The 25,094-nt window shown below is 45.2% G+C and overlaps 1 protein-coding gene across 9 annotated transcripts in view; it reads left to right on the top strand.

Moving 5' to 3' along the window:
• sipa1l3 (signal-induced proliferation-associated 1 like 3) overlaps nt 1-25,094 on the top strand; it is a 278,960-nt gene that overhangs the window by 77,898 nt on the left and 175,968 nt on the right. For 7 of the 9 annotated variants that reach the window (XM_072490005.1, XM_072490004.1, XM_072490012.1 and 4 more), the window contains exon 2: nt 10,864-10,977. The exons of 1 other annotated variant lie outside the window; for it this stretch is intronic. The gene's annotated coding sequence lies outside the window, so the exon portion shown is untranslated. Of the gene's footprint in view, nt 1-10,863; nt 10,978-11,049; nt 11,071-25,094 lie in introns of those variants that run through there. One more of the 9 variants, XM_072490011.1, reaches the window with a different exon arrangement.

Genomic DNA, 25,094 nt, shown 5'->3' on the forward strand with positions numbered 1-25,094 from the left:
AGCATAGTGGTTAGCACTATGACTTCACAGCGCCAGGGTTCGATTCCCAGCTTGGGTCACTGCCTGCGTGGAGTCTGCACATTCTCCCCGTGTCTGCGTGTGTTTCTGCCGGGTGCTCCAGTTTCTTCCCACAAGTTCCGTAGGATGTGCTTGTTAGGTAATTTCCCCTCGGTGTACCCGAACAGGTGCCGGAATGTGGCGACTAGGGGCTTTTCACAGTAACTTCATTGCTGTGTTAATGTAAGCCTAATTGTGACCATAGTAAAGATTATGATGATGGCTAGCCTGAGATCTGATATTCTGGGACTAGTGCATTCTTTAACCACCTTTTTTTAAAATTTAGAGTACCCAATTCGTTTTTTCTTCCAATTAAGGGGCAATTTAGCGTGGCCAATCCACCTAGCTTGCACATTTTTGGGTTGTGGGGGCGAAACCCACGCAGACATGGGGAGAATGTGCAAACTCCACACGGACCGTGACCCAGAGCCGGGATCACACCTGGGACCTCGGCGCCGTGAGGTCGCAGTGCTTACCACTGCGCCACCGTGCTCCCCTTAAACACCACTTTTAAAGCACTCTGCAGTAGCACACTGGATTGAAGTGAGTTAGAGATCGGTAACTCTTACAAATTAATGCAAGCCTATTTCTGACTAATAAAGATTGTTACTATTTGTCCTATTTTCACATCTCGTCCATAAGATGGTCAAGGATAAGATCCTAAAATAACAAATGCTGGTGTTTTGCAGCAAGTCAAATATGAACGAGAAATAGTTAGCTATTGTTTCTGAATAACTCTTTCTCAGACAGATTAATAATATTCCCAGCATATTCTGATTCTTGGACCCAGAAGCTGTTTATGGGTCACATTCTGTAGGGTGCTGCAACAGTGGATCAGTTGTGTGTTTGCTTGGCTCAGTGCATAATCTCGAGAGAAAGAGAGAGCATGTTTGAAGCCTCTACCAAGACCAAGTCTGCCATTCCAATGTGTTGTGGAATGAGTGCTGCATTTAAAAAAATTTGTTGTGGAATGTGATTGTCGCTGAAAAGACCAACATTTATCGTCCATTCCTAACCGCCCTTGCCAAGGTGGTGATGACCTGCTGCCTTGAGCTGCTTCAGTGCAAACAATGCAGGTACATCCACAGTGCTGTTAGGCATTTCTTGGATTTTGACTGAGTGACGAAGAAGGAGTATGTCTTCAAGTCACGGTGGTGAGTGTCTTGGAAGGGAATTTGGAGCGGATGGTACCTGCTACCCATGTCCTTTGGGATGGTGCTTTTTTATATTTTTATTCTCCTTTTTCAGATTTGCTCCCAAATTTACACCCAACAATAAACAATAATCACTAACGAATGTAATGCAATCTCCACACCCGTTTCCAACCCTGCCTGGTCTGACACCTCGAATATGGCCTCCCGAGGGCCCGGGCTCAGTTTCACGTGCCCCACTTTAGAGATTACCTAAAAAACCTCCTTCCAGTAATCCTCCAGCTTTGGACAGGACCAAAACATATGAATGTGATTAGCCCCCCCCCCCCCCCACTTTACCCCCTCAAAGAGCCGGCTCATCCTCGCCCTTGTAAGGTGCGCTCTATATACCACCTTCAGCTGCATCAGCCCTAACCTCGCGCACGAGGTGGAGGCGTTCACCCTCACACCAGAACCCCTCCTCCATACCCTCTCCCATCTCTTCCTCCCACTTTGTCTTGATCCCTTCCAGCGGCGCCTTCTCCTCCTCCAAAATAGCCCCGTAAACCGCCGATACTATTGCGAAGGTGCTTTTGAAGAAGACTTGGCAAGGTGTTTATGGTACATCTTGTAGGTGCTATGCACTGCAGACCCAGTGCGCCAGTGGTGAGTGGAATGAACATTTAAGGTAGGGGAAAAGAGTGAAAGTCAAATGGGCTGTTTTGTCCTTTTAATGATGTCTGGCTTCTTTAATGTTGTTGGAGCTGCACACCAGGATCGGTGTAGACTCAATGGGCCAAATGGCAGCTGCCTATACTGTAGGGATTCTTATGAATGGGGAGTGTTCCATTATTAATAATAATAATAATACTCTTTATTAGTGTCACAAGTAGGTTTAGATTAACACTGCATTGAAGTTACTGTGAAAAGCCCCTAGTTGCCACATTCTGGCACCTGTTCGGGTACACGGAGGGGGAATTCAGAATGTCCAATTCACCTAACAGCACCTCTTTCGGGACTTGTGGGAGGAAACCGGAGCGCCCGGAGGAAACCCACGCAGACACGGGGTGAACGTACAGACTCAGGAAAGACAGTGACCCAAGCCGGGAATCGAACCTGGAAGCCTGGTGCTGTGAAGTAACAATGCTAACGATTGTGCTCTTGTGCCACCCCAGACACAGGTGAACAACTGATAACACAGCCTCTGTCAATATAAAAGTTTCAACAGAGCAGCAGATTCCTGGGGGCAGGCTGTCTATTTGGCTTCCTTGGTTGGAGACTAGAAGAAAAGGAGCAAAAGTCAGTAATGATTTTGATTTCCTTGCAATATCAACATTTGGCCAATCGAAATGTAGGTCTACTGTTGCCCAAGGGCGATCAAAGGATGGTTACTAAGGCAACACAGGTTAGAGATTAAAGGCGCGTTAGTGTGTGTTGGCTCTCCCTACCCCCACCTCCAATAAGTCTTGATGAATAGTGTATTTAAGACCGAGATTAACCCCCCCAGTCATTCCTTGAAGCTGTAAGCACCCTCCTTTTCTTTTTTCCGCAACGTTGAGTGCTGCAATTAAATCCCAGGTAGCGTTAGACTTTTTGTGCGGTCTTGCAGTTGAATGTGTAATTGTAATGCCAAGTCTCTGATTTAACAGAAGTGCAATTGATAGTTAAATTAGTTCCTTGTGTCGAGCAAAAAAAAAAAATAAAGAGCAACTTTCCCCCTTCTCTGAAATGGAATTGGCTGGTAGTATATTGTCATGGACGCACCTTTCCACAATGGGTTACTGTACCCTCGGGGTGATCTCCCCCTGCTGCTGAGGGTATCTGCTTTCAGAATTTTTTTAACAGTCTGTTGACCAACCTAATTTTCAGTTACTTTACTAAAATATGTTCTCTTTTGGCAATGTTGGCAGTGTTTTCCTTTGTTCCCAGTGTGTGAAGTGACAGCAGTGGATTCTTGGGACTAGATCGGTGTGTATCAGTATTCCCCAACCTCTACTTGAAATAAGGTTGTTTTTTTTTCTCTTCTCTTTAAATCATTTTGTGTCCCAGGGCAGGTACTTATGGTGCCTTTCCACTTCTTCTGTCGTCTTCACAATAGGAATAATAAACTGCTCCTACTTGTCTGTTTTCAACACTATCTTGGTGAACAGGTCGACTCGAGCCAAACGTGTAAGGTGAGTGTGGCATTCCAAAAATACAGAAACGTTTACCTATGTCATGGGACCTTTTTTAAAAAAAACTACGCTGGCCACCGTGCTGGCCACCTTGTGTCGAGAACAAAACTGAAGACCAGAAGGCACAAGGCAATGAACTACAGTGCGTTGTTACAGTGAAGCTGGGCATGTTTGTTAATGAAGTCTGGAGGCAGGAGAAGGCCTGTCAGTTCTGTCACATCATATCGGCTGCCTTGAAATAATTCTATTATATTCTGTCACTTGCCCAGTGAGCACAAACTCCAAAAAGAGGTCAACTGTGCACAAATCATTCTGCCTCGTAATGCTGGCTGTTCTGCACAAATTATATTTAATCTTGTGATCTGAATTAATCAGTGCTACGTGCCATGACTGGCCTTTATTTTTATATGGACAATCCACTCTCTCTCTCTCTCTCTCTCTCTGGGACCCTGGTGCTGTGAAGCCACAGTGCTAACCACTGTGCCGCCCATTCACAAACCGACAAATCGCTCTCATGAATGTACTGTGGAACTCCAGCCTTTGTTATAATCCCAATTTTGCACTTGGCCTTCATGCCTGGCTTTTACCATTGACTGCAATTAATGGATTTTCGGCGCTTGATACCATTAGTCCATGCAAAAAAACAAAAGTTGGAATGCAGATCATTACAGTAGAAACGTTTCTAATCTATCCTTGTATTGCTGTACAGTCTTTGAATTGTGGATTGGGGGAAAGTATAATTTTGCCCACCACTGAGTCCTCCATCTTGGTCAATACAGAATTGGGTATCAAACACACTTTCCCCCTCTCCCAAACCTCCTCGGAAGCTGACGGCCCAAGTCACTGCAGGCAATTTCAGTCGGCACTTGTGTTGACACTTTAGTTGGAAATTATCTTTGATACAGGTGATGGCTTGGGCCACAAGGATCTAGGCCGGGATTCTCCCGCGATCGGTGGGGCGGCCCGTACCGGCGCGAACCACTCCGGCGTCGGCCCGCCCGGAATTTGGGACTGGCCGAAAACGGGCGGCCGCTCGGCCCGTCAGGGCACGGAGAATTTCCGGGGGGTGCCGCTGCCAATGGCCCCCGACCGGCGCGGCGCGATCCCCGCCCTCCCCGGCGGGGGGTCGGAGAATCCTGCCCCAAGTATCTACGAATTTCCCTGCCATTGGGGAACATGTGTATAAATTGCTGATACTATTGCTTTCATTGGATGTAGGCCCAGCCAGCATCTATTGTCCATTCCTGATTGCGCTTGAACTGAGTGATTTGAGAGGGCGTTCTAAGAGTCAACCACATTGCTGTGGTTCTGGGTTTAAATGTAGGCATTAGTGAAGCAGATAGATCTTCACAACAATCCGCAAAGGTTTAATGGTCGTCTTTACACTTTGAATTCCAACTTTTTAACAATTGAAATCCAATGTCACCATCTGTAGGTGGGTTTTGAACCCAGGATCCCAGAGCACTGTCCTGAGTGTCTGGATTGCTGCTCCAGCGACGCAGGACTGAGATTAACCCCCCCGTCCCCGTCCCGCCCAATCATTCCTTGAAGCTTTGTTTACCCTTGTATGAGTACAAGTTCAGAGCAACCAGTGTGCGAAAGGTTTCCACATGTGCAATTCTGTTGCTGAATCTGCTCCAAACAGATATAACTAGGCAGGTTCACCAGCGTTTGAAACTACGTTAAATAGTGATCTGTAATCCGAATGGAACAGTTGTAGAATGGTTAATATGAAGTTTTAAAGGATTTTGTTTACCAGAGCGTTTAAACCTGACAAGGACTCCGACAGTTTGAGTTCAATGTGGAGCTGACCCTTTGTATTCTCTATACCATTCTCTTTCCTAATTTATCTCAATCTTGTGTTGGAAATCCCGAGGGGGATTTGTGACGTGAGTATCGGTTTCTCCTCTTGCTCTTCCTTATTACCTCACGGTATACAAAAACCCATGGATCATTGTGTTTTTAAATAGTCAACGCCACATTGAAGACTCTGTGGTACAAAACGGCTTGATGTTAACCGTGAACTAACATAAATCTCGTCTTCGGTTAATGTCCTCCAGGCATTTTCTATGTTCAGGTTTTTGCTGCTTTTTTTACTTTTTTGAAGAATAGCTGGATCTCTTTGCCTATATAGTCCAAGAGTCTGCAGCTATCTTTTTAAATCTAGATTAGGACTCTGGAATCCACTTCAACCTAAACTTTCATAAGTGCGATATTGAGATTCCAGTAGACCAACTGTGTTGAAGTTGGAATTTTAATCAAGATCAGCCGTCGAGCATCGGCTAATCTGCTATCTTTACCAAAAGTTCACACTATTAATTAGCGATTGGTAATGGATCAACCTCCAAGGGACACTCTCACATTTCAGAAAACCAGGGAGGCATTTGGGGTGGGAATTAAAAGTAGCAATAACAGAATACAAGGGGGTGTAGTAGATGTTTAGAGAGGTCAAACAGTTGTAGGGAGTACACAATTGGGACTATGCTAAGAGGGGTATAGTGAGAGATCTTGGTGTACAGGTACACGGGTCCCCTTAAGGCAGCAGTTCAAGTAGACAAGGTTGTAGGGCAACATGGTGGCGCAGTGGGTTAGCCCTGTTGCCTCACGGCGCCAAGGTCCCAGGTTCGATCCCGACTCTGGGTCACTGTCCGTGTGGAGTTTGCACATTCTCCCCGTGTTTCACCCCAACAACCCAAAGGTGTGCAGGGTAGGTGGATTGAACACGCTAAATTGCCCCTTAATTGGAAAAATAAAGTGAATTGGGTACACTAAATTTATTTTTTTAAAGTAGCAAGGTTGTAAAGAAAGCATATGGAATGCTCTCTTTCATTGGCAGAGGTGTAGAATATAAAAGTAAGGATATAATGTTGGAATTGGATAAAACACTGGTGAGGCCACAACTGGAGTATTGTGTGCAGTTCTGGTCACCACATTACAGGAAGGACGTTATTGCTCTGGAAAGAGTGCAGAGGAGCTTTACAAGAATGTTGCCAGGGCTGGAAAAGTGCAGCTAAGAGGAGACATTGGATAGGTTGGGTTTATTTTCCTTGGAACAAAGAAGGCTGAGGGGTGACTTGATTGAGTTATACAAAATTATGAGGGGGAGAGATAGAGTGGGCAGGATAGAATTGTTTCCCTTGGTGGAGAATTGTAGAACCAGTGGACATTGATTCAAGATAAGAGGTGTAGAGGGGACATGAGGAAGATTTGATTTACGCAGAGACTAGTGGGAGTCTGGAATTCGCTGCCTGATTTGGTGGTGGAGGCAGAGACCTTAAACTACCTGGATCTGCACCTTTAAGTGCTGTAAGCTGCAGGACTATGGGCTGGGTGCAGGAAGGTGGGATTAGAAAGGACATCTGGGTGTCCTCGGGCTGGCATGGACTGAATGGCCCCCTTCAATGATGTAACTTTTCTATGGTTCTACACGAGTTCTGTTCCTGTCTTCTTCACTGCTGTGTCTGGCAAAGCCAGGAAGGACACACCAGTAAATTGCCTATCCAACTGAATACCAACATCTTTAATCAGTCACATCAGAATATCTTCCTACATTGAATGAAGCATTTGATTTAACCAGAAAAATTAAATATTTTTTGTTAATATTTATCCCCTTTGCACTGCCCCAAGAAATAATTCTGCGTAAACGTCACGTTTTTGTCACTTCTTCCATTGACATTTTTTAAATCTATAACAAACCTTCTGGACCAGGATTGCTAGTGTGGAATGACAAGTTACTGCATCATTCTCTTGGTGACTTTCTGTGACTGGAACAAAATTGGAGCCAGTGAGCTGCAGTAAATTGGTCCCAAAACAATGGTTTACTTACTGCTCAAACTGAGCTGTGAAAATGCATTCCTGCGTGTCTGTGTACACTTTCCAAATTGTCTGCGGGCGGCTACTGTGAAGTTCATTGTTGTGGTCTGCAGATGAAAATTTGTGGACCAACATTATTTTGGGGAAAGCTTAGACTACTTAACGAATTGTGCAGGAGCACGCCTAATGTAGCAATAATCTTTTTATTGTCACAAGTAGGCTTACATTAACACTGCAAAGAGGTTACTGTGAAAAGCCCCTAGTAGCCACATTCCGTCGCCTGTTCGGGTACACCGGGAGAATTCAGAATGTCTAATTCACCTAACGGCACGTCTTTCGGGACTTGTGGGAGGAAACCGGAGCGCCCGGAGGAAACCCACACAGTCACCGGGAGAATGTGCCAGCTCCGCACGACGTGCCGGCTCCGCACGACGTGCCCCAGGCCGGGAATCGAACCTGGAACCCTGGCGCTGTGAAGCAACAGTGCTAACCACTGTACCATGCTGCCCTAATGTTTCGGTTTTATGACGACACCCTGGGCTGTAGTGCGCGGTCAATTCCAGCCCCACTTGACCTGGAGCTGCAGCACAATTGAAATTTATAAAGAATTCTTGGGAAAACACCCAAAGTCTTTTTGCCCTTAGCTGCCTAATAACTACAGTCACCAGGTTTGTCAATTTAAACAATTCAATTTTATTAATGACAAACTATAATTCAATATGGAGTAAATACAAATGGTTAACTATTATGTAATTCTAACCCCCCTTTAACTCTCCTCCACTTTTATAGTACATACACGTGCGCGCGCACACATGTGACAGACAAAGAAACAGAAGGGCGAAGAGGGGTATAAAAATAATGATGAATGTAAAACGGATCGGCTTGAAAGGATTTTGGAGAGGCAGAGGGAGGATCCAGTTGTTGTGGTCCACGTTGGGACTAACAACATAGGTAAGACTAGGAAAGAGGACCTGTTTGGGGATTATCAAACACTAGGGACTAAATTAAAGAACAGATCCTCCAGGGTTATAATCTCTGGATTACTACCCGAGCCACGTGCCAATTGGCATAGGGTTGAGAAAATTAGGGAAGTTAACACGTGGCTAAAGGAGTGGTGCGGGAAAGAGGGATTCCATTTAATGGGGCATTGGCATCAGTACTGGGGCAGGAGGGACCTGTACCATTGGGACGGTCTTCACCTGAACCATTCTGGGACCAGTGTTCTAGCGAATAGGATAAATAGGTTGGTCAGAAGGACTTTAAACTAGCAAGTTGGGGGGCAGGGAAGGGTAAAGCTATGGACAGTATAATGGTTAATGGAGAGCAAGGCAGCAGGTTACGTGACAGGTTATTATGTAGAGATATGGGTTCAAAGACCAGGAAAATTAGGAGATAGGGTAAGAGGAAAAATAATTTGCGAAAAGTTACTGATCAAGGTGTTAGGATTCAGAACAAAGACATAAAAAACAGCATAAGTGTACTTTACCTGAATGCTCGTAGTATACAGAATAAGGTGAATGAGTTGATGGCGCAAATCATCGTGAATGACTGTGATTTAGTGGCCATTACTGAAACATGGTTAAAAGATGGTCACGACTGGGAGTTAAATATCCAAGGGTATCAGACTATACGAAAGGATAGAATGGACGGTAAGGGCGGTGGTGTAGCTTTGTTGTTTAAGGATGGCATCCGGGCAATAGTAAAGGATGATATTGGTGCTATGGAGGACAAGGTTGAATCAATTTGGGTGGAAATCAAGAATAGTAAGGCGAAGAAGTCACTGATAGGAGTAGTCTATAGGCTACCAAATAGTAACAGGATGGTAGGGCAGGCAATAAGCAAAGAAATAACGGATGCATGTAGAAACGGTACAGCGGTTATCATGGGAGATTTTAATCTGCATATCGATTGGTTTAACCAGGTTGGTAAAGGCAGCCTTGAGGAGAAGTTTATGGAATGTGTCCGGGATAATTTCCTGGAACAGTATGTAATGGAACCTACAAGGGACAAGCGGTCCTAGATCTGGTCCTGTGTAATGAGGCAGGATTGATTAATGATCTCATAGTTTGGGATCCTCTTGGAAGGAGCGACCACAATATGGTGGAATTTAAAATACAGTTGGAGGATGACAAGGTAAAATCAAACACTAGTGTTTTGTGCTTAAACAAAGGCGATTACAATGGGATGAGAGAAGAACTAGCTAAGGTAGACTGGGAGCAAAGACTTCATGGTGAAGCAGTTGAGGAACAGTGGAGAACCTTCCGAGCGATCTTTCACAGTGTTCAGGAAAGGTTCATACCGACAAAAAAGAAAGACGGTAGAAAGGGGAAAAATCGACCGTGGATATCTAAGGAGGTGAGGGAGTGTATCAAATTGAAGGAAAAAACATACAAAGTGGCAAAGATTAGTGGGAGACTAGAGGACTGGGACGTCTTTAGGGGACAACAGAAAGCTACTAAAAAAGCTATAAAGAAGAGTAAGATAGACTATGAAAGTAAACTTGCTCAGAACATAAAAGCAGATAGTAAAAGCTTCTACAAATATATAAGACAAAAAAGAGTGGCTAAGGTAAATATTGGTCCTTTGGAAGATGAGAAGGGAGATTTAATAATAGGGATGTGCAGGGTAGGTGGATTGGCCACTGTTGCTAACTTTTGATTGGTTCAATTGGCTCTTGTTTTATAACCTTTGCTCTCGAGTCGCCAGGTATCTTTATGATACCGCCACGAGGTTCAAGTAATGAATAATAGCTCAATACACTGATTAGTAAGATTCAAATCAAAGCACGTTTATTATACATGGTAATCGCTACTCATGCATAAATTCTACTTCTAAGCTACTTCTACAACTTACAGGCCTATACTTAGCTTCGGACTGGCCCACCAGGTCAGGGGAACAAATGGCCTTTCGTTCGGGTTCTGAGTCTGCAGGATTCGAAGTTGGTACTGATTGGTAGCTAGGAGCGCCTATCTCGTAGCGAGCGTTGACTTAAGACTTATTGGATATCGGCGGCAGCTGCATCGGTCACTGTCAAGGGTTGGTTCGCGTTGCTGAGTGACCCGGTCAAGAAGAACGATTTGAACTTGGGGGCTTAACTTTATAGTCCCCAGGGGCTTCCCGCCTTTCGGGGCGGACCCTGTACCTGGTTCTAGGTGATTGGACTTTGTTCCAATCGCTTGGTTCGATTTCTCCAATACTGGAGCAGTTCCCTGATCGATGGGTGGTCTTGAGGTGTTCGTTAACCTCTTTTGTATCTTGTGTTGGCTCCTGCTGGCGCCGGGGAGTCTGGCTTGGCTTTGTTTATCCCAAATGTTTCGATTGTTCCCGGGGATCGCTCATTAGTATGTAGATGGCTGCTACATTATTATGCAGATGGCTGCTTGTATCAATGCTGTCTGGGCTTTTGCAGAGTTTAATACACAGTAACTGGCACCTGTTAGTTTCTGCCTGTGTTGGCTGAATTTCCCTTCAGCCTTTGCTGTTCTCCATTTTAAATCGGGACTTGGCCAACCCAGGTGGCTACACCGCGCTAAATTGGCCACCCTTAATTGGAAAAATAGAAATGGGTACTAGATTTCAAGGATGTGTCTAATGTGGCTCACAGCAATATTCATTTTTTAATGCACCTCTTCTCATGTGCTTGCCGCGTTTGCTTTACTTTGGGATTTTCTCCCCCTTTCTCTTCCCAGGTCCTGTGTCTGGCCGTGGATTTCTTGAGATTGCCCACAATACCAAAACGCGAGCCCAGTGATGGTCCTGGAACATAATGCGTTCTGTCGTTAATGGCCTGTGAGTCCAATAAGGTATGGAAACGAAATGCAAGCTGAGCTTGTTCTTGGTGAGAAGAACTTTCAAAAGACTGTCCAGGGCTCCGAGGTTGCAATTGTGAGCTTGAGGTTTGCAGAGTTTAACATTTTAATTATTACTGCCCTTGGGACGTTACAATGCAGAAGGAGACTGACTATTCAGTCTGCTGTGTCGTTGCTGGCTCTTTGTAGCATATAGTGGGATTTTGCGGTGTGTGCGTTGCTTTGTATATTGCTGGATTGGCTGTGGAGAAACTGTGTGCTTTGTTTTGACACTGCATGTGATGCATCCTCAATGGATGTCACACCATGTTTAATGTGTCTCCACATCATGTTTAATGTGCGAGGGGAATCTGTTGAACTACATTATAAACTGCAGCAGAGCTTAATTGACTATTTTGTGATCGGCACTGGGAAAGATCATCTGTGAACGCATATGCAGAGCTCTCTCCTGGTCGCGATATGTGTTGCTGGCTGCAGTGTAGATACTAATTTGAGAGTTTAGAAGGTAGCTGGTGTGGGGGGTTTGGAAACGGCTCTACTGATGCTTTAGAGGATGCTGTTGGGATTGAGAACCAAGAACAAAGAAAATTACAGCACAGGAACAGGCCCTTCGGCCCTCTCGGCCTGCACCGATCCAGATTCTTTATCTAAACCTGTCTTCTATTTTCCAAGGATCTACTTCCCTCTGTTCCCCGCCCGTTCATATATCTGTCTAGATGCATCTCAAATGATGCTATCGTGCCCGCGTCTACCACCTCCACTGGCGAGGCATTCCAGGCACCCACCACCCTCTGCGTAAAAAACTTTCCACGCACATCGCCCTTAAACTTTCCCCCTCTCACCTTGAAATTGTGACCCCTAGTAATTGACACCCCCACTCTTGGAAAAAGCTTGTTGCTATCCACACTGTCCATACATCTCATAATTTAGTAGACCTCAATCAGGTCCCCCCTCAACCTCCGTCTTTCCAACGAAAACAATCCTATCTACTCAACCTTTCTTCATAGCTAGCACCCTCCATACCAGGCAGCATCCTGGTGAGCCTCCTCTGCACCCTCTCTAAAGCATCCACATCCTTCTGGTAATGTGGCGACCAGAACTGCACGCAGTATTCCAAATGTGGCCTAACCAAAGTCCTATACAACTGTAACATGACCTGCCGACTCTTGTACTCAATACCCCGTCCGATGAAGGCAAGCATCGACCTGCATTGCCACCTTCAGGATACAATGAACCTGAACTCCCAGATCTCACTGTACATCAATTTTCCCCAAGACTCTTCCATTTTCTATAGCTTTCTATAGATATGTCAGGAATAAAAGGATGACTAGGTTAAGAGTAGGGCCAATCAAGGGCAGTAGTGGGAAGTTGTGCGTGGAGTCCGAGGAGATAGGAGAGGTGCTAAATGAATATTTTTCATCAGTATTCACACAGGAAAAAGACACTGTTGTCGAGGAGAATACTGAGATTCAGGCTACTAGACTAGAAGGGCTTAAGGTTCATAAGGAGGAGGTGTTAGCAATTCTGGTAAGTGTGAAAATAGGTAAGTCCCCTGGGCCAGATAGGATATATCCTAGGATTCTCTGGGAAGCTAGGGAGGAGGCTTTGATCTTTAAATCATCTTTGTCTACAGGAATAGTGCCAGAATACGGGAGGATAGCAAATGTTGTCCCATTGTTCAAGAAGAGGAGTAGAGACAATCCCGGTAACTATAGACCAGTGAGCTTTACCTCTGTTGTGGGCAAAATCTTGGAAAGGTTTATAAGAGATGGGATGTATAATTATCTGGAAAGGAATAATTTGATTAGAGATAGCCAACACGGTTTTGTGAAGGGTAGGTCATGCCTCACAGACCTTATTGAGTTCTTTGAGAAGGTGACCAAACAGGTGGATGAGGGTAAAGCAGTTGATGTGGTGTATATGGATTTCAGTAAAGCATTTGATAAGGTTCCCCATGGTAGGCTACTGCAGAAAATACGGAGGCATGGGATTCAGGGTCATTTAGCAGTTTGGATCAGAAATTGGCTAGCTGGAAGAAGACAAAGGGTGGTGGTTGATGGGAAATGTTCAGACTGGAGTCCAGTTACTAGTGGTGTACCACAAGGATCTGTTTTGGGGCCACTGCTGTTTGTCATTTTTATAAATGACCTGGAGGAGGGCGTAGAAGGATGGGTGAGTAAATTTGCAGATGACACTAAAGTCGGTGGAGTTGTGGTCAGTGCGGAAGGGTGTTACAAATTACAGAGGGACATAGATAAGCTGCAGCGCTGGGCTGAGAGGTGGCAAATGGAGTTTAATGCAGAAAAGTGTGAGGTGATTCATTTTGGAAGGAATAACAGGAAGACTGGGCTAATGGTACGATTCTTGGCAGTGTGGATGAGCAGAGAGATCTCGGTGTCCACGTACATCGATCCCTGAAAGTTGCCACCGAGGTTGAGAGGGTTGTTGAGAAGGCGTATGGTGTGTTAGCTTTTATTGGTAGAGGGATTGAGTTTCGGAGCCATGAGGTCATGTTGCAGCTTACAAAACTCTGGTGCGGACACATTTGGAGTATTGCGTGCAATTGTGGTCGTCGCATTATAGGAAGGATGTGGAAGCATTGGAAAGGGTGCAGAGGAGATTTGCCAGGATGTTGCCTGGTATGGAGGGAAGATCTTATGAGGAAAGGCTGAGGGACTTGAGGCTGTTTTCGTTAGAGAGAAGAAGGTTAAGAGGTGACTTAATTGAGGCATACAAGATGATCAAAGGATTGGGTAGGGTGGACAGTGAGAGTCTTTTTCCTTGGATGGTGATGTCTAGCACGAGGGAACATAGCTTTAAATTGAGGGGAGATAGATATAGGACAGATGTCAGAGGTAGGTTCTTTACTCAGAGAGTAGTAAGGGTGTGGAATGCCCTGCCTGCAACAGTAGTGGACTCGCCAACACTAAGGGCATTCAAATGGTCATTGGATAGACATATGGACGATAAGGGAATAGTGTAGATGGGCGTTAGTAGTTTCACAGGTCGGCGCAACATCGAGGGCTGAAGGGCCTGTACTGCGCTGTAATGTTCTATTTTCTATTGACCGGAGAGTCTGCTCTTGAATTAGATCTTCCAAAATGCATCACCTCGCATTTGCCTGGATTGAACTCCATCTGCGATTTCTCTTCCCAACTCTCCAATCAACTATATTTTGCTGTATTCTCTGACAGTCCTCCTCGCTATCTGCAACTCCACCAATCTTAGTATCATCTGCAAACTTGCTAATCAGACCACCTATACCTTCGTCCAGATCATTTATGTATATCACAAACAACAGTGGTCCGAGCACGGATCCCTGTGGAACACCACTAGTCACCTTTCTCCATTTTGAGACACTCCCTTCCACCACTACTCTCTGTCTCCTGTTGCCCAGCCAGTTCTTTATCCATCTAGCTAGTACACCCTGAACCCCATACGGCTTCACTTTTTCCATCAACCTGCCATGGGAAACTTTATCAAACGCCTTACTGAAGTCCATGTATATGACATCTACAGCCCTTCCCTCATCAATTAACTTTGTCACTTCCTCAAAGAATTCTATTAGGTTTGTAAGACATGACCTTCCCTGCACAAAACCATGCTGCCTATCACTGTCTATTTTCTTTCAAATGTGAACAGATCCTATCCCTCAGTATCTTCTCCTACAGTTTGCCTACCACTGACGTCAAGCTCACAGGTCTATAATTCCCTGGATTATCCCTGCTACCCTTCTTAAACAAAGGGACAACATTAGCAGTCCTCCGGGACCTCACCCATGCTCAAGGATGCTGCAAAGATATCTGTTAAGGACCCAGCTATTTCGTCCCTCGCTTCCCTCAACCTGGGATAGATCCCATCCGGACCTGGGGACTTGTCCACCTTAATGCCTTTTAGAATACCCAAAATTTCCCCCTTCCTTATGCCGACTTGACCTAGAGTATTTAAACATCCATCCCTAGCCTCAACATCCGTCATGTCCCTCTCCTTGGTGAATACCGATGCAAAGTACTCATTAAGAATCTCACCCCTTTCCTCTGACTCCACGCATGAATTCCCTTTTTTGTCTTTGAGTGGGCCAATCCTTTCTCTAGTTACCCTCTTTCTCCTTATATACGAATAAAAGGCTTTGGGATTTTCCTTAACCCTGTTAGCCAAAGATATTTCATGACCCCTTTTTCGCCCTCTTTATTGCGCGTAATTGAACTTTACTCTGCTTTGAACTAAGCTAAACCAGGCCTGGGAGAACTTGGGGAAAGTGTGAGCATTGTTAAAATGTCTGATTCCACAAAGGGAATATAATTTGCATTAATGAACGGCAATTCATGAAAAAATAATTTCAGCTTTGTCCTCGGGCTTTATGATGCAGTCATCATCTCTATTTAAACAAATTAACATTTTTACTGTGGACCTTTTTAGAGGTCTGCACCCAAAATAGTCTCTCGTTCTGTTATACCTCCCCGGTGCTGAATATGCCCTCTTGAAGTTGTGCCTGTTCCCTGTCGCTGAATTCTGGAATCTCGTGCACATTGAAATAAACAGGCCATTCACAGGCCTTGTGAGAAGTTGTGATTTTTGAGATGGACATTTCCTATGGGCGACATCTTAGTTCTCAGAGGTTTGCAACTCACCCACTCTGAAGGAAATGTAGAGGGAACTGAATGTTCCCAGCATTTGTTTCATTTTTATCATCCTATGTTTAATTTCATGAATACGGTCTCTCCAATTTTATCTGTGGCCGCATTTGGGGCAAATGAGCAACCCCCTTGCAGATAGTTCAGTGTACGATCCGGGACCATTTGAACCCCCGCCCCTTGTATAAATAATACTGAACCATCTGCCCAACTTGTGACAACAGCATCAATGGGCAGCAGCAGAGTTTGGGGGCAAGAGCAGTGGGAGTGAGGGAATGATCCCAAGTGCAAGGTTAGTACGTATGTATATACTGGGGGTGGGCGTACTGGGTGCAACAATACTGGGAGGGAAAGAGGAAGGGCTTGTGCTGGAGAGGCCCATGTGGCACCGAAGACCCACTCTTGCTGCTGTTGCTCCCAGTCCATAAGGAATCTTTACAGAAATATTTGGATTTCTGGAGCTAAAATTGTGTTGCGTGTCAATGAGGGCGACTTCACGTAAGTCAGTCCCTGACTGCCTGGAGTGGGTCGTCTCTCGTGCACCTCAACTCTGCTTTGGAAAAGTGATCAGGAGTGGGGGTAACTGCCTCGACTCCTATCCATGTGAGGCAGGCTTGTTTTATTGGGTTTATGAGAATTCGTAGCCAAATTACCCTCGCAGGCAGGTGCCAATGATGGCTGTTTTGGTAGATTCACATTTTAAACTGAAGCTTCCAGACAGGCACCAGGTTGACAAACCCTTTGCAGGTGTTGAATGTTAAATAACACCGGCACGGCTTAATAATTACAGAGGCTATATTTAGAAAAGGTTATGAACAAAATGTTGGCCCAGAAAACATTTGAACATTTGATAATATGATTCAGCTGGTAGATTGCTTTTCACCTTTGTATCATGTTCACGTGGTAAGCTTACCTTGTGACAGTGTGATCTCATGCTCATTTATACAGTCCACCTTTTCATTGTTGGTGAGGCTGTTTGTGTTCACACACCATATTCTGTTTTAGGCCGCACACTCTGTAAATTCCGAGTAACCGATTTTCGACTTTTTGCTGATTCTATGAATCCTCCCATGCGTTGAAGTCATTCTGTATTTCTTAATGTTAGCGCCTGTAATACCTGCCTGCTTGGAATACTACTACAATCACCCCAATTTGTATTTCCCTCGCCCACTCCGGCCTGGCACAATGGTTAGCACTGTTGCTTCACAGCGACAGGAACCCGGGTTCGATTCCCGGCTTGGATAACTCTGTGTGGAATCTGCACGTTCTCCCCGTGTCTGCGCGGGTTTATTCCGGGCGCTCCGGTTTCCTCCAAAAAGTCCCAAAAGACGTGCTTGTTAGGTGAATTGGACATTCTGAATTCACCCTCTGTGTACCTGAACAGGTGCCGGAATGTGGCGACTAGGGGCTTTTCCCAGTAACTTCATTGCAGTGTTAATAATATAAGCCTGCTTGTGACACGAACAAAGGTTATTATTAGTAGTAGTGAATAAAACTTGTGTGAGCAGCATTTATTTCTGTGAACTCGGTACTGCAAATGATGGTAGCTAAAGTCCTTCTGTAAACTGCAGAGTGCATTTTTCCACAGAACGTCCTTTCTGTTAGCTAGCCTCATCAGCAGTGTGCTGATATTCTATAATGCTCCCTTGCCACAAAGTGATCTGGGTACAAATAAGGGAGGAACCCTTTTTTTTTGTGTCAACTCTGAGGCATGTTTGTCATCGAGCCGATGGGGTCAGTGACTCATGTAGCTCCTCTCAGTTGTTTTTGTCAGTTTTGCTTCCAGATTGTGGTGACCTCACTAACCTGTGTTCGCAAGGTGTGCCCCGTTCCTGTTGTTCAGCATGCCATTTAGGATCTGTTTTGAAAGGACTTATTGAAAGTAAGCTTCCACTTTTGTGTTGAGTTGCTTGCTGGCAAAATGTTTTAGAAAGATGCCCCCCCCCGCCCCCCCGATCACGCCTTATTCTAGGGTCTTTTTTTTTTCTCTATTGCCTTTATCCGAGGTGGAAAGTGCCCATGGCTGAATTTGTTTCTCATGAGTCCACTTGCAGATCAGGAAACTAAATCTGAGGACAGCACGGTGGCGCATTGCTGCCTCACGGCGCCGAGGTCCCAGGTTCGATCCCGGCTCTGGGTCACTGTCCGTGTGGAGTTTGCACATTCTCCCTGTGTCTGCATCTACGCAACCCAAATATGTGCAGGGTAGGTTGATTGCCCTCGCTAAATTGCCCCTTATTTGGGAAAAAAATTAATTGGGTACTCTAAATTTAAAAAAAGAGATAGTTACTAAAAGTATATGGCAGTCATGGCTCTATACTAGTGATATCTTCTAGGGCTTTGCAACAAGAGCATTGGAAATTAATTGAATAATTTGAAGGGGTCGGCAAGCCTCGGGTTTGTGCTCCTTGTTTTTATCAGAGTCGGTGTGAAAAATGGATCTTACAGCGACTAGAAAAAAAAACCTTATCTGTGGTCATCTCCTTCTCACTTGTAGCGTCCAAGTGACATCTGTCGTAGGGGACATCGGTGTACATTCCAGAGCATGTCAGTGCAGATGGCAGCTGGGTAGGGTGAGTGGTGGCAGGGAAGATGAGCGGATGAGCTGATTTGTGGCAGTAAAAGAATTACGAGCACCAGACTTTACGACTCCTTTAACGTTTTGGGGTTGAAGAGGAAGACCATGTGATCCCCATGTGCCTCTGGATGGCAGACCATGGAGCATTGTTGTAAACTGCTGCTTAAAAAAATAGCACCGCAGAATTGGCTGTTAAAATTTTGACACATCTGATTGCCAAAAATCCCATGTGCATTTTTAAAAAAAAAAAAAGTTTAAAAAAAAATTATTTTCCTTTTTCACATTTCACATTTTCTCCCAAATTTACACTCAACAATAAACTATAATCAGGAACGACTGTAATGTCAATCCCCATATCAATAACAACGATCCCATCCTCCCACCAAATCCCCAAACATTAGCCCGCATGTTAACATAAAAAAATGATAGAGGAATCAGGAATCACCCATAGTCACCATTAACACATACAGTCCCCCTCCCCCATGTTCGATGTGATCCAATTCTCGAAAATGCATAATGAAAGACGGCCATGAATTGTAGAATCCCTACATCCTTCCCCTTAGTTCAAATTTGACCTATTCAGGCGTCAAGAATTCCAACAGGTCCCCCTCGCCAGGGCACAGGGTGGAGAGGTTGATCTCCATCCCAACAGGATCCGCCTTTGGGCGATCAACGAGGCGAAGGCTACAACATCTGCCTCCTCGCCCGTTTCCAACTCCAGCTGGTCCGACACCCCGAATATGGCCTCCTGAGGGCCTGGGTCCAGTTTCACGTGCACCACTTTAGAGATTACCCTAAAAACCTCCTTCCAGTAATCCTCCAGCTTTGGACAGGACCAAAACATATGAACATGGTATGTGCGTCCCGTCCCCCGCCCCCCCAACCCCACAACGTTCACACACGCCTCTTCTACCCCCTCAAAGAGCCGGCTCATCCTTGCCCTTGTAAGGTGCGCTCTATACACAACCTTCAGCTGTATCAGCCCCAACCTCGCACACGAGGTGGAGGCGTTCACCCTCCGGAGCACCTCACTCCAGAACCCCTCCGCCATACCCTCTCCCATCTCTTCCTCCCACTTTGCCTTGATCCCTTTTAGCGGCACCTTCTCCTCCTCCAAAATAGCCCCGTAGACCGCCGATCCTTCTCCAGTCACCTGTCGTCAGCACCTCCTCCAGCAATGTAGAAGCCGGCTCTTCTGGGAAGCTCTATCTCCTTTCTGGCAAAGTCTCGAACCTGCATGTATCTAAATATTTCCCCTTGCACCAGACCATAATTCGCTCCCAGCTCCCTCAATCCTGCAAAACAACCCCCAAGAAACAAATCTTTTAGTGCCCTAATTCCTTTCTCTTCCCAGCTACGAAAATTCCATCCCACTCCCCTGGCTCAAATCTATGGATCCCCCGAATCGGCATTTCCCTTGACCCTGCCCCGAACCCAAAGTGCTGTCGAAACTGCCTCCAAATTCTCAACGAAGCTATTACTACCGGACTCCCAAGTATTTCCCCAAGCTCGTCGGGAGCGGTGCTGTCGCTAGCGCCTTCAATCCGAGCCCCTACCCAAAGTCTCCTCCATTCTGACCCATTGGGAGTCGATCCATCTGACCCAGCTCCGTACCTTCTCCTCATTTGCCACCCAGTAATAATACATCCCGTTCGGAAGACCCAAACCCCCTGCCTGCCTTCCTCTCTGTAGTAGCTCCTTTTTAAATTCTGGCTACCTTCCCTCCCCATCTGAACGAGGTAATCATCCCTTCAATCTCTCAAAAAAATGCCTTTGGCAGGAATATCGTCAGGCATTGAAAAATAAACCGGAATTGCGGCAACACATTCATTTTAACCGCCTGTACCCGACCCGCCAGTGACAGAGGGCGACCATCCCACCTTGCCAGATCAGCTTTCACCCTCCACACCAAATTAGAAATGTTGTACCTACGGACCCCGCCCCCCCCCCCCCCCCCCCCCCCCCCAATCTCGAGCAACCTACACCCCCAGGTATCTAAAGTGAGTCCCTGCCTTACGGAATGCAACCCTCCCATTCCTGCCCCCGGCCGAGACAGCACAAAATATTCACTCTTGTCTAGATTTAATTTGTATTCCGTATGCATTTTTAAGAGAATTCTGCCTCCACCCCTATCTCTGTTCTGCATTCCATTTGATAATGATTGCGAATGTATTGATTTGTTCAGCCAGTTGATACTTGATATGCCCAAAGGGAGATTTCTGCAGGACGTAGTGGTGACGTTTGATAGCTGCAGGGTGCATTGTGATGATGCCTGACAATTCCGTTGAGAGAGGGAAATCATATTCTTTGCCTTGAAATGTCTTGTTCTGTTATTCGGAGGCTTGAGAAAATGCTCCGTGACCGTAATTATATCCCTGGGCTGTGCTACCAGTTTCCTGTCCTCTCTTCTCTCCTCTACAGCCAGATGTCAATACTATTGTCCCCTGAAGTCCACAAGCTAGATCGATTCCAAAAGCTGCAGCAGTGATAAAGGCACTCATGCCCTTGAGGGCATTGGTCAGTGGGGTTATCTTGCATGAGTTACATCAATATGTGCATTTATTATTTATATGGTTTCCTTGTTCATTTGGTAGCAGGGAGAAAGAAAGGTAGCAAATATTCAATATGGTATATCAAAGAGTACAGAAGAGGCAAGAAAGATGAGTGGAAAATGATAACCAGACTATGATGGGAAGGGACAGAGTACAAATTGAAGCGTAATTCAGCAGATAAGGCCAAAACTTAACGCTCTGTACTGAACTAGCCTATGAAACAAAGCAGATGAAAGTACAAATAGAAATGAATAAGTACGATCTGATAGCTCTTACAGAGCCATGACTACAAGATGGCATAGATTGTGATCTGAATATTGTAGAGTATGTGACATTTAAGGAGGATGGGAAGTTAAGAACAGGTGGAGGACTGGCTCTGTTAATGATGGTATTCGTTCATTAGAGAGCAATAACCCAAGTTCAGGAAATCAAAGGATGTCAAAACTGTTTTGGGTGAGATGAGAAATTATTTTTTTAAATAAATTTATTGAGTACCCAATTATTTTTTTTGCCAATCAAGTGACAATTAATGTGCCCAATCCACCTGCCTGGCACATTTTTGTGTTTGTGGGGTTGAAACCCAAGCAGACACAGGGAGAATGGGCAAACTCCACATGGATAGTGTCCCAGGGCTGGGATTGAACCCGGGTCCTCGGCACCATGAGGCATGTAACTGCGCCACCGTGCCGCCTTGGTGAGAAAATATAACGGCAAGAGGTCGCTTGTGGTTGTGATGTACAGCCCCCCTAATTGTAACTACATGGTAGGACAGAGTATAAAAGAGCTTGTCAGAAAGGTACTGCAGTAATATTGAGGGATTTTAATCGACATATTGATTGGGAAAAATCAGATGGACAAAGGTAGCTTAGATGAAGAGTTTGTAGGAAGTTTTGGGGATAGTTTCTTTCAACAGCGTGGTCTGGAGCCAACCAGAGGGCAGTCTATGCTAGACCCGGTATTGGTATTGTGCAACGAGATATGATTAATTGATCATCTCCGTGAAGTCACCCCTAGGTAGCAGTGATCATAATCTGCTTGAGTTTGCATTCCGTTTGAGAGAGAGAAGAGTGCACCTAAGACTAGTATTTAAAACAAATAAGGACAATAATGAAGGCATGAAAGCGGAACTAGCTAAAGTGAACTGGCAAACATGCTTCAGGGATCGATCAATAGATATTCGGTGGAAGATATTTAAAGAGATAATTCAGAGGACACAGAATAGACTAGAAAGAAACATTCCAACGGGAGAGCCCATCATCTGTGGTTAACTAAAGTTGCAGGCAAAAGCATGTATTTGTTCGAAGATTGATAAGGAAGGGAAAACTAGAGTACGAGTGAAAGCTAGCCAGTAATGTAAAGACTGAGGGGAAGAGTTTCTGTAAATATTTAAATTAGAGTTAACAAATGAAATGAAAATCGCTTATCGTCACAAGTAGGCTTCAAATGAAGTTACTGTGAAAAGCCCCTAGTCGCCACATTCCGGCGCCTGTTCGGGGAGGCTGGTACGGGAATTGAACCGTGCTGCTGGCCTGCCTTGGTCTGCTTTAAAAGCCAGTGATTTAGCCCTGTGCTAAACCATCCCCATTTAAGGAAAGGTCTAAATGCATTAGAAGCAGTTCAGAGAAAGTTTACTGGATAAATGGCAGGAATACATAGAAGCATAAATCGAAGCAGGAGGAGGCCATTTGGCCCTTTGAGCCTGCTCTCCCTTCATTCTGATCATGGGCTGATCATATTCAATACCCTGATCCCGCCACCTTCCATCTCTTCTCCCCCACCCCACCCATGATCCCTTCCACCCCAAGAACTGTATCGAATTCCATCTTGAATGGGCAGGTTGTTTTACGAGGAAAGGTTGGAAGAGGGTAGGTTTGTATTCACTAGAGTTTAGAGGAATATGAGGCGACTTGATCGAAACTTTGAAGAGATCCTGAGGGGTATTGACAGGGTGGATGTAGTGATAATGTTTCCTCGAACTCGGGCACAGTAAGATGTCTTAAGCCAGGTTAAAGTCCAGCAGGTTTGTTTGGAATCACTTGGCTTTCAGAGCACAGCTCCTTCATCAGGTGAGTCCAACGTTGGCATCTCCACGTCATTAAAGCAAGGTCACATATTAAAACTGTGAACTTCTGTCCCAACATGCAAGCGCGTTCAGGTAAAACACATGTTACAAGGTAGAGAAGGCTAACTTTTGGCCAAATAAAAGGCAAAGTTATAAAGAGTTCACTATTAGTCTTTCACTGTTCATGGCTGAGGCAGTTCTTTTTTTTTTTCAAATCTTTTTATTGGCATTTTCAAAATTATATACATTGCTGTTCGTTTTAATTTATTGTACAGCCATAAATTTCTTCTGGTTTCTCTATTGCTGAGGCTGTTCTGAACTCTGCAGTCCTTGATTTTTCTACGCCCTCCTGGAAACTATACTTTGGAATTTCAAGCTTGAAGGGTCCTGAGTTGAGGAGAATTTTTGTTTCTCTCGAGTTGTGTCTCTGGAACTAAAAGTCAGTGGAAGCCGGGTCCCGAAAGGCCGACTCTTGATTAACAAGGGGGGTGGAAAGTTATTGGCGATAGACAAGAATCTGGGGTTGAGGTTACAATCTGATCAGCCATTGAGTGGCAGAGCAGGTTTGAGGGGCTGAGCGGGCTACTCCTCCAAATTTGTGTGTTCATGCGGATCTTGCTTTTAGATGCACTGCTGTCTGCCTCAGCATTTCCCCTGTCTGCCCTTTTTTGTGCACAGGGAATACAGGCATAAATTGCCTGGAGACCTCTGTTAAAGCAACTCTGAATTGCTTGCTGTAGGGTCATGTGTAAGACCAGAAGATAGCATTATTACTGATGTACTCTGTCATGTAGTTGCAGAAGGCCCCTCTCCCCTTCCATTTCTCTCATTATTTCATCCCCCTGTACAATGCTCCCATTCTCTGAGAAAATGTGTCCAGCTCTGAGCCAGCATCCAGCTGCTCTGTAATGCGCTCCTTTGGTGCCCATGGCTCGAAAAGAGCATATATAACATAAAACGGCCTAGCTATTTGTTTTAAATCTGCTCGGTGAGCATGCCTCCAACACGCTCTTTCCTTAATTTATTTTGCCTGAAGTGGGCAGGATTGCTATTTGGGACCTGATTAATGTTGAAGGGTTAATGATTTTCCTTGAAATCTCAGTAATAAATGTGCATTCTTTGTTTTTTAAAGCTGCTTTCATGGTGGGTTGTTGTCTACCGGGTAAATTCATAGATTATCATAGAATTTACAGTGCAGGAGGAGGCCATTCGGCCCATCGAGTCTGCACCGGCTCTTGGAAAGAGCACCCTACCCAAGGTCAACACCTCCACCCTATCCCCATAACCCTGTAACCCCACCCAACACTAAGGGCAATTTTGGACACTAAGGGCAATTTATCATGGCCAATCCACCTAACCTGCACATCTTTGGACTGTGGGTGGAAACTGGAGCGCCCGGAGGAAACCCACGCACACACGGGGAGGATGTGCAGACTCCGCACAGACAGTGACCCAAGCCGGAATCGAACCTGGGACCCTGGAGCTGTGAAGCCATTGTGCTATCCACTGCTTTTGATTTTGACGATGTTCAATTATATTTGTGGCATATTTTGAAATGCTGGGCTTGAATCTGCAGTTGAAGTGTTGTGGCTTTTTAAAATGTCCCTTCAGAACAATTGGGGAAAATGGGAGCCTTGGATGTAAATGAGAGTGCGGTTAGAACAATGCTTGCTTGGGCAGCACGGTGACGCAGTGGTTAGCACTGCTGCCTATGGCGCGGAGAACCCAGGTTTGATCCGGGCCACGGGTCATTGTCCGTGTGGAGTTTGCACATTCTCCCCGTGTCTGCGTGGGTTTCGCCCCCACAACCCAAAGATGTGCAGGGTAGGTGGATTGGCCACGCTAAATTGCCCCTTAATTGGAAAGAAAATAATTGGATGCTCTTTAAAAAAAATACATTTTTTAAAAAATGTTTAATGAACAATGCTTGCTCCCTTATGAGCTGTTGAGGAATCCCTTCTGTTACTGAATCTGTGCAGCAGCTTCCACACTTTCAAGCGGACCACTAAGTTTACGCGAGTCCGTACATCAGGTAATCCGAACTGCCGATTTTAAAATTTACTTTGAAAAGGAATCTGTATTTTGGAATTGTCTCCATTAATAAGGAGAAAATTGGATATTCGCAGTGAAAATGACCACTTGATTTGCACTAGGAGTGTTTTAATCTATTGGCAGCTAGACTGTTGTCTTCTACACTTCTCGTTGGGATGAACCATATCCATCGGGACAAAATGGGGGGGGGGGGGGGGGAGAAAGTGAAAGGAAGAATGGACAAGATGGTAGCT

This window comes from Scyliorhinus torazame, chromosome 25 (assembly GCF_047496885.1).
Source record: "Scyliorhinus torazame isolate Kashiwa2021f chromosome 25, sScyTor2.1, whole genome shotgun sequence".
In the NCBI taxonomy this organism is placed as follows: domain Eukaryota; kingdom Metazoa; phylum Chordata; class Chondrichthyes; order Carcharhiniformes; family Scyliorhinidae; genus Scyliorhinus; species Scyliorhinus torazame.